The sequence below is a fragment of the Fukomys damarensis genome, unplaced genomic scaffold (assembly GCF_012274545.1).
Source record: "Fukomys damarensis isolate Sample0158 unplaced genomic scaffold, DMR_v1.0_HiC HiC_scaffold_14, whole genome shotgun sequence".
NCBI lineage: Eukaryota > Metazoa > Chordata > Mammalia > Rodentia > Bathyergidae > Fukomys > Fukomys damarensis.
Window position 1 is genome coordinate 8,381,605 of NW_022900926.1, and position 6,768 is coordinate 8,388,372.

Below are 6,768 nucleotides of genomic sequence, written 5' to 3' on the forward strand. Positions count from 1 at the left end.
TATGCAATCCATTAACTACTGATATCACGGTGCCAGTAACTTTATCTTTTCTCTTGAGCTCCCACAGTTCTTCAGATGACTTTCAGTTCACCTATTTCAAATGAAAACCAAGTTGTTAATGTTCCAGCCCAAGTCAGGGATGCTAGGAGGAAAGGGAAACACGTGCTGCAATGGTGGATTTTCTGGGACAGGTTGTGGTTCAGGTACACAGTGCCAGGTCCACCAGGTGCCATAAGAGCCATCCTGCGGAGGCTGCGGAAGTTACTATCCCCCTCATCCTGCGTCTGGATACACTGAGGTTGAGATAGGGAGGGGTATGCACCCCAGGGCACACAGCAGTTCAAAGAGGTGACGTCAGGACTAGGACCTCTGGGCAAAGGACCGGATGTGCACAGTAGGTCATTAGACATGGTAGGCAAGCGAGTGACCTGGAGAGAAACAGCTGTGTTTTCCGCTGACAGCCATTGCTAATCATGCCTGACCTCAGTGAAAGGTGGTCGTATAAAGGCCAAAAACTGGATGGTGGTCATGAATTTTGAAGCACCAAGTAGTGGAGCTCCCTCTAGCCAGCTTGGTTCTTGGAGCCTCTTGGCCAGGACTGATGCTGGGGCTAGAGCCCTGTGCCTCTGAAGAGGTTGGAGAAAGAAACCAGCAGTTCCTGGGTCAGCGTGTCCTACCTCCTCTGCCTTTCTCCCTTGCCCGGGTTTACTGGGCCGAGGGAGGACACAAGAAGGAGAAGGCCAGGGTTATTTCTTGTTTCTGGACAGTGGGCTCTTTTCCAGCAGCAGAGGAGTTTCGAACAGCTTTTCTTCAGGCTGAGAGATTAGGAGGAGCTCTTTGTTCTCAAAGTCCCACAAGGCTGCCATGTTGGTTAGGATGGGAAAGAGGGTGTGGACTCCAGCTTCATAATGCGTGTTGTGCCAAAAGTAGACTGCCGGAGCCAGAAAGAAGATGAAGTGCATGATGAAGAGCTCCTATTTCCAGCTGTAGGACATGTGATCTTTCTGATTTTCTGTGTGCTCTCTGGTCGAGTGCCAGAGAATACAGGCGAGGAAGCACATGACTGAGGGAGGCAGAGATGAACTAAGTGAAAATATTTTCCTCAAGCCTTGCTAGCATTAGTTATTTGAGTTCTTGGTGACAGCCTTATTTGCTGTGGTAAGATCAAATCTCGGTGTTGTTTACATGTGCATTTCCCTGATGGTCAAAGAAGCTGAACATTTTTTCATGTACTTGTTGGCAAACTGTACCTCTTCTTTTGATAAATATCTATGCATTTCATTTGCCTAATTTTATTGATTTAAAAAAATTGGATGGGTCTAAAATTTTTGAATTCTTTATACATTCTAGATATTAGTCTCTATTCAAGGAGTGGCTGGAAAAATTATTTTTCTGATTCTGTAGGTTTTATTCTTCACTCAGTTCATTTTTCTTTGGCTCTGCAGAAGCTTTTTAATTTGATCCAGTTCCATTTGGTATTGTGTGTTTGCGTGGGCGCGCGCATGTGTGTGTGTAACTGAGGTTCTGCTCGGAGTGTCCTTATTTATGCCTACCTCTTCAAAGGTTTTGCCCACTTTATCTTTCAGCAGATTTAATGTTTCTGTTTTTATACACTAGTCTTTCATTCAATTTTATTTGATCTCAGTGCAGGAGAGAGATATGAGTCTTGGTTCATTGTTCTGCAGCTGGATAAACTTTTTTTCCAGTATATAAAAGGCTATCTTTCTTCTAGCACATAGTTTTGACCTCTTTGCCAAGAATGAGATGTGTCAAGATGCATGAAGTTGTCTCTGCATCCTAAATTCTGCTTCACTTGTCCACATGCACATTTCTGTCCCAATACCTTTCTGTTTTTATCCCTGTAGCTTTGTGATGTAACATGAAATTTGGAATTGCAATGCTGTCTGCTTTTATTCCCCCCTCAGGACTGCTTTGGTCATTCTTGGTCTTATCTGGTTCTATATAAATTTTAGGAGTTTTTTCTAGTTCTATGAAGATTTGCTGTGGTATTTTGACTGGAACTGCATTACATCTAATCTATCATTTTTGGTCATAAAATGTTGACGATATTGGTTCTGCTTATTCAGGAACAAGAGATGCCTTTCCATTTTCCAATATCTTCTTTGGTCTCTCTTTTAGAGTGCTATACTTTTCATTAACCAGTCTTTCATTTTCTTGGTTTAGTCAATCCCCAGGTATGGATTTTTTTTAAGGCTATGTGAATAGGATTATCTTCCCAGTTTCTTTCTTGGTGGTTTTATTGCTGGTGTATGGGAATGATATCAGTTCTTTTGTGAGTTAACTGTGTATCCCTGGTGAATTTGTTGATTAGTCCTAAGACTTATCTGGTGGAATTTTGGGGATCTTTTATGGACAGGATCACGTCATCTGCAAATGCAGATCATTTGATTTTGTGCCTTCCATTCATACCCCTTTTACTTGTTCTTCCTCTTGCCTGATTGCTCTGGCCAAGGTTTTGAGTGCTGCACTGAATAGTGTTGACAGTGGACATCCTTGTCTTGTTCTGATTTTGGAGGGAATCAATTTCAGGCTTTCCCTAGTTAGTGCAATGTAGGCATCAGATTTATAATAAATGGTTTTATCAGTGTGAGTTAATGCCCTTCTATACCTATTTTCATCAGGATTTTTATCATGAATGAATGTTGGATTTTGTCACAGGCTTTTTCTGCTTCTGAGACATTCCTGTGATTTTTATCCTTACTTCCACGTATGTGGTGCATTATGTTTATTTATTGGCATGGGTTGGACCATTCTTACATCCTTGAGACGAACCTGACTTGACGATGATGTATGTTCTTTTTATGATTTGTTGTGTTCCATTTGCAGGTACCTTGTAGTCAATTTCTGCATCTATTTTCATTAAGAAAATTGGCCTGTGGCTTGTTGTTGTTGTTGAATTATCATCTCATTTTGGTATCAGGATGATGTTAACTGTAAAGAATGAGTCTGCCAATGTTGTTTCCCTCTCCGTTTTCTGGAAGAATTTTAGGACTGTTGACATTAGTTCTTCAAGTTCTGGTAGAATTCATCATTCAGTCCTTCAGGCATTAGGCTTTCCTTAGTTGGTAGAGTTTTTATTACTGCCTCTATTTCATTGCCAGTTAATGTTCTATTCAAGGTTTTTATATCTTCTTGGTTCTATTTGTTTTAGATTCTCCAATTCACTAGAATATAAGTTTTCAAAATAGTTTCTTAAAATCCTCTGTATGCATTGTGTTTTCATTTCTAATTGCATTGATATCAGTCTTTTCTTTCTTCTGGTAAGTTTAGCCAAGGGTTTATCAATCTTGTTGTTTTTAAAAGGGATCAAATCTTTTAGTCATTGATTCTTTGATTAAAAACTACTGGACATAAGAAGACAGGGATACCAATATAATTATAGCAGCCCACTTTCTGAAATGGATTAGTCAAACACAAAAATTAAAAAAAAAGAAATATTAGAGATGAACAACATTGCTGAACAAATGAATTAACAAATATTACATAGTGTTTCATCCAACAACAGAGCTTGGAACTTTCTCCAATGTTGACTATTTGCTTAACTAAAACAATAAAATTGAAATAACTTCTTGTATACTGTTGAATGATAGTGGAACACAATTATAAATCAACAGCAAAAGAAACCACAGACACTACATACATCATGGAATTTCAGTAATATATTCTTGAGAAGTCAGTGGGTCACGAGCTAAATCAGAGAATAAATTAAGAATTTTTCAAAGCAAATGACAAGTGCAGCACAATATACTAAAACTTTTAGGAGAAATTGAAAGCATTCTAAGAGGGAAATTTATAGCTGTGAATGCCCACATTAAAAAATAGAGCATCCCTAATATATAATGCAATGGTACATCTCAATGTCATAAAAAACAAAACCAATCTAAACCCCATATTTTTAAAAGAAAGAAAGTATAAGATCAGAGTAGAAACTAAAAATACTATGAAGAAATAAAATAAAATTATAAAAATAATACCAAGAATGTCATCTTTTAAGAAACTTCCTCAGTAGAAAAATAATGAATATTATTCCAAAAATTAGACAGGAAAATCAGACATCTTTCATTAGGATAATAAGTGTTTTGGGGACACCATGAATCTGAGTTCAGCAAAACTTTTGATTTAGACTTTGGATATGTATCTGTATATTGTATTGTATAAACATGGACTTATATCCAGTGATTAGACAATTTTAATATATTTCCTAATGTAATGACAAAAGTGAAAATTAAAATATTAAAAGATGGGATGATCCTTACCACATTTAAACTTTAATTTAAAACTCTCTGCTTCTCAAGGGTGGACTAAGGTCATTATGTTATGAAACTTGTATTTTAAATAAATACACTTTAGCTGGGCGTGGTAGTGCACTCCTGTACTCCCAGCATGTGGGAGGCTGAGGCAGGAGAATCTCTGTGAGTTCGAGATCAGTCCGGGGCTCCATAGTGAGTTCCAGGTCAGTCTCAACTACATAGGGAGACCCTGTCTCCAAATGAATAAATAAATAAATACACTTTAAATGAGTTTTATTTGTTATCCAAACATAATCTACGCTGAAGGAAGTGAGCCTGAGCTTCTGAGATGATTAATCACAATTGAACTTTTTCCTTTGTCTTTTAGATATGACTATTATTCTACAAGAGAAGCAGAGTATGAGAGGACCTGGATGGTTTATATTCCGTATTTACTGTCCCGCTCCTCCTTCCAACCCTGAGAAGACTGCATGTGTTTCAGGAGGGCATCGCCCCCCAGAGTCCTGGTTGACACGGACACATCCCCTGTCATCCCTGACGTTACTGAAGTGCAGAACTTGATCCTACTGGAATTAGATGTTGCTGCTATGGTTTTCAAATTCACAGGTAAGGATTGCAAAAGAATAAACAGTTCACACTATTTTGGACAGATGGAACATGGCCTAACTAAATCTGTGGTACAGGCAGAACATCTCCAAACAGAAGAGTATGATTTCCTATGGCTTCATTTCTATTTCTTTAGTAATAGCCACTCTTGATCTGCAGAAGGAACTTTGAGTGATCACAATCTTCACACTCAAGTTCTGTCCTTGAATCAGGAGTCCACAGTGAACTTTGAAGTGTGCTTCTCAAGGAAAGGACTTTTTTGTTTTGTTTTGGTTGGTTTGTTTGTGTGTTTACCTACATACTCACAAACAGTCCTTATTTTGCTCATCAGATTTTTTTAACTTTCAGTTTCCCTCTTAAATTTTAAATATGTAAAAGAATATCAAAGGAAACCTTTCATAATTGGTGAAATTATTGTCGATTTTATTTACTTTGATTCAGTACTATTAGTCAAGGAAGATACTTTCTGCTCCATCACTTAATTGCTGAGTTTTCTAGCAGAATGAAAACCAGAAAGCTACTATAATTACGTTTGAATATTTCCATGTTATTTCTTATTTTCCTTTTATGTACTGAGCTTAGGAGACAAACTAAAAACCTACTTGTTAGTGCTTTTTAAAGCAAAAAGTTAGAATCTTAAGTTATGAATGAAAAGAGTTAAATATGAATGAATTGCATATACTTTTTAAAGCAGCCAGAGTAACAGAAACAGAAACATGATGGAACGTTGTAGAGTCGAAGTTACTTATTACCGCATTCACAGCTCTAGCACAACCTATCAGTCAGCAGGCAGATTTTCATCGGGCACTGAATTGTAGATCAAAGCCTTCTTCTATCTGTTGAAATATTTATTGGAACTTTATCCCCCAAAATGAATTCATTCAATTCACTGTGTTTATTAGATGTGGAGTGACTCATTTAATGAATTTATCACCATTACAGTATTAGTTATTTGTATAGGATACTGTCAATAGTATAGAATAGCATTCCTGGTATGTATTTCTTGCATAGTGTATGACTTTGGCACTATTTTCATAGGAAGAATGAAATACAAGTGAGAGGTCAGATATTGTCATATGGTCTTGCCCATAATGTAACAATGACATGTCAGTTTATTTTCTTGATGTAATTGATGATTTACCACTGATTAGTAGAAAGAAATTGAAATAAAATAGGTCAATCATATATTGCTAAATGGAACTAAAAGTGTTTTAAGTTTTTCATGTAATAATTTTATGTCTTCATCAGGTACATTGTCTTTGGTGACATGGAAAGTTTTAATGAGTACACCAGCTTCGAGGAGAAAATTTCTAGACCTTTTTGACTTACTTTTGCAACTTCTAACTAGGAAATAATTAATGGGTTAAAAATGTCTAACTTTTTGACAATCAATAATTTCAAAACATTGCCATTGCAAACATAGTCTTATTGTTTCTGGTATTTTTTGACAGATATTCTTTTATTAGGAATTTTCCCATGTATTTCCTCAATGAAATTTCAATTAGTACTATGATTATTCTGCTCAAACAATTATTTTTGATGTTTAGATTCATCAATTCTTACATTTTAAGCTCTGAGGAGATTACATGAAGCTTTTGAAAATCACTAAGAATTTAATAAAGAGGTATTCAGCTTGTACAGCTCTTTTGGTGTTGTCTTATATCACATAATGTCATGAAAGTTCAAGCAGTATATCTTGATGATTTACAGACAAAAAAATCTTAACTTTTTGAAATAAAATAGTGTGAGTCAATTTTAAATATTTAAAACTCAGAAACTGAAATGATGAGAAAACACTGATCCATGAGTTTTTTTTTCTTGTATTTTTGGTAACTGCAAGTTCATAGCCATTACTTGATAATTTCTGGCTGTGACCCGCCATTGATAATAA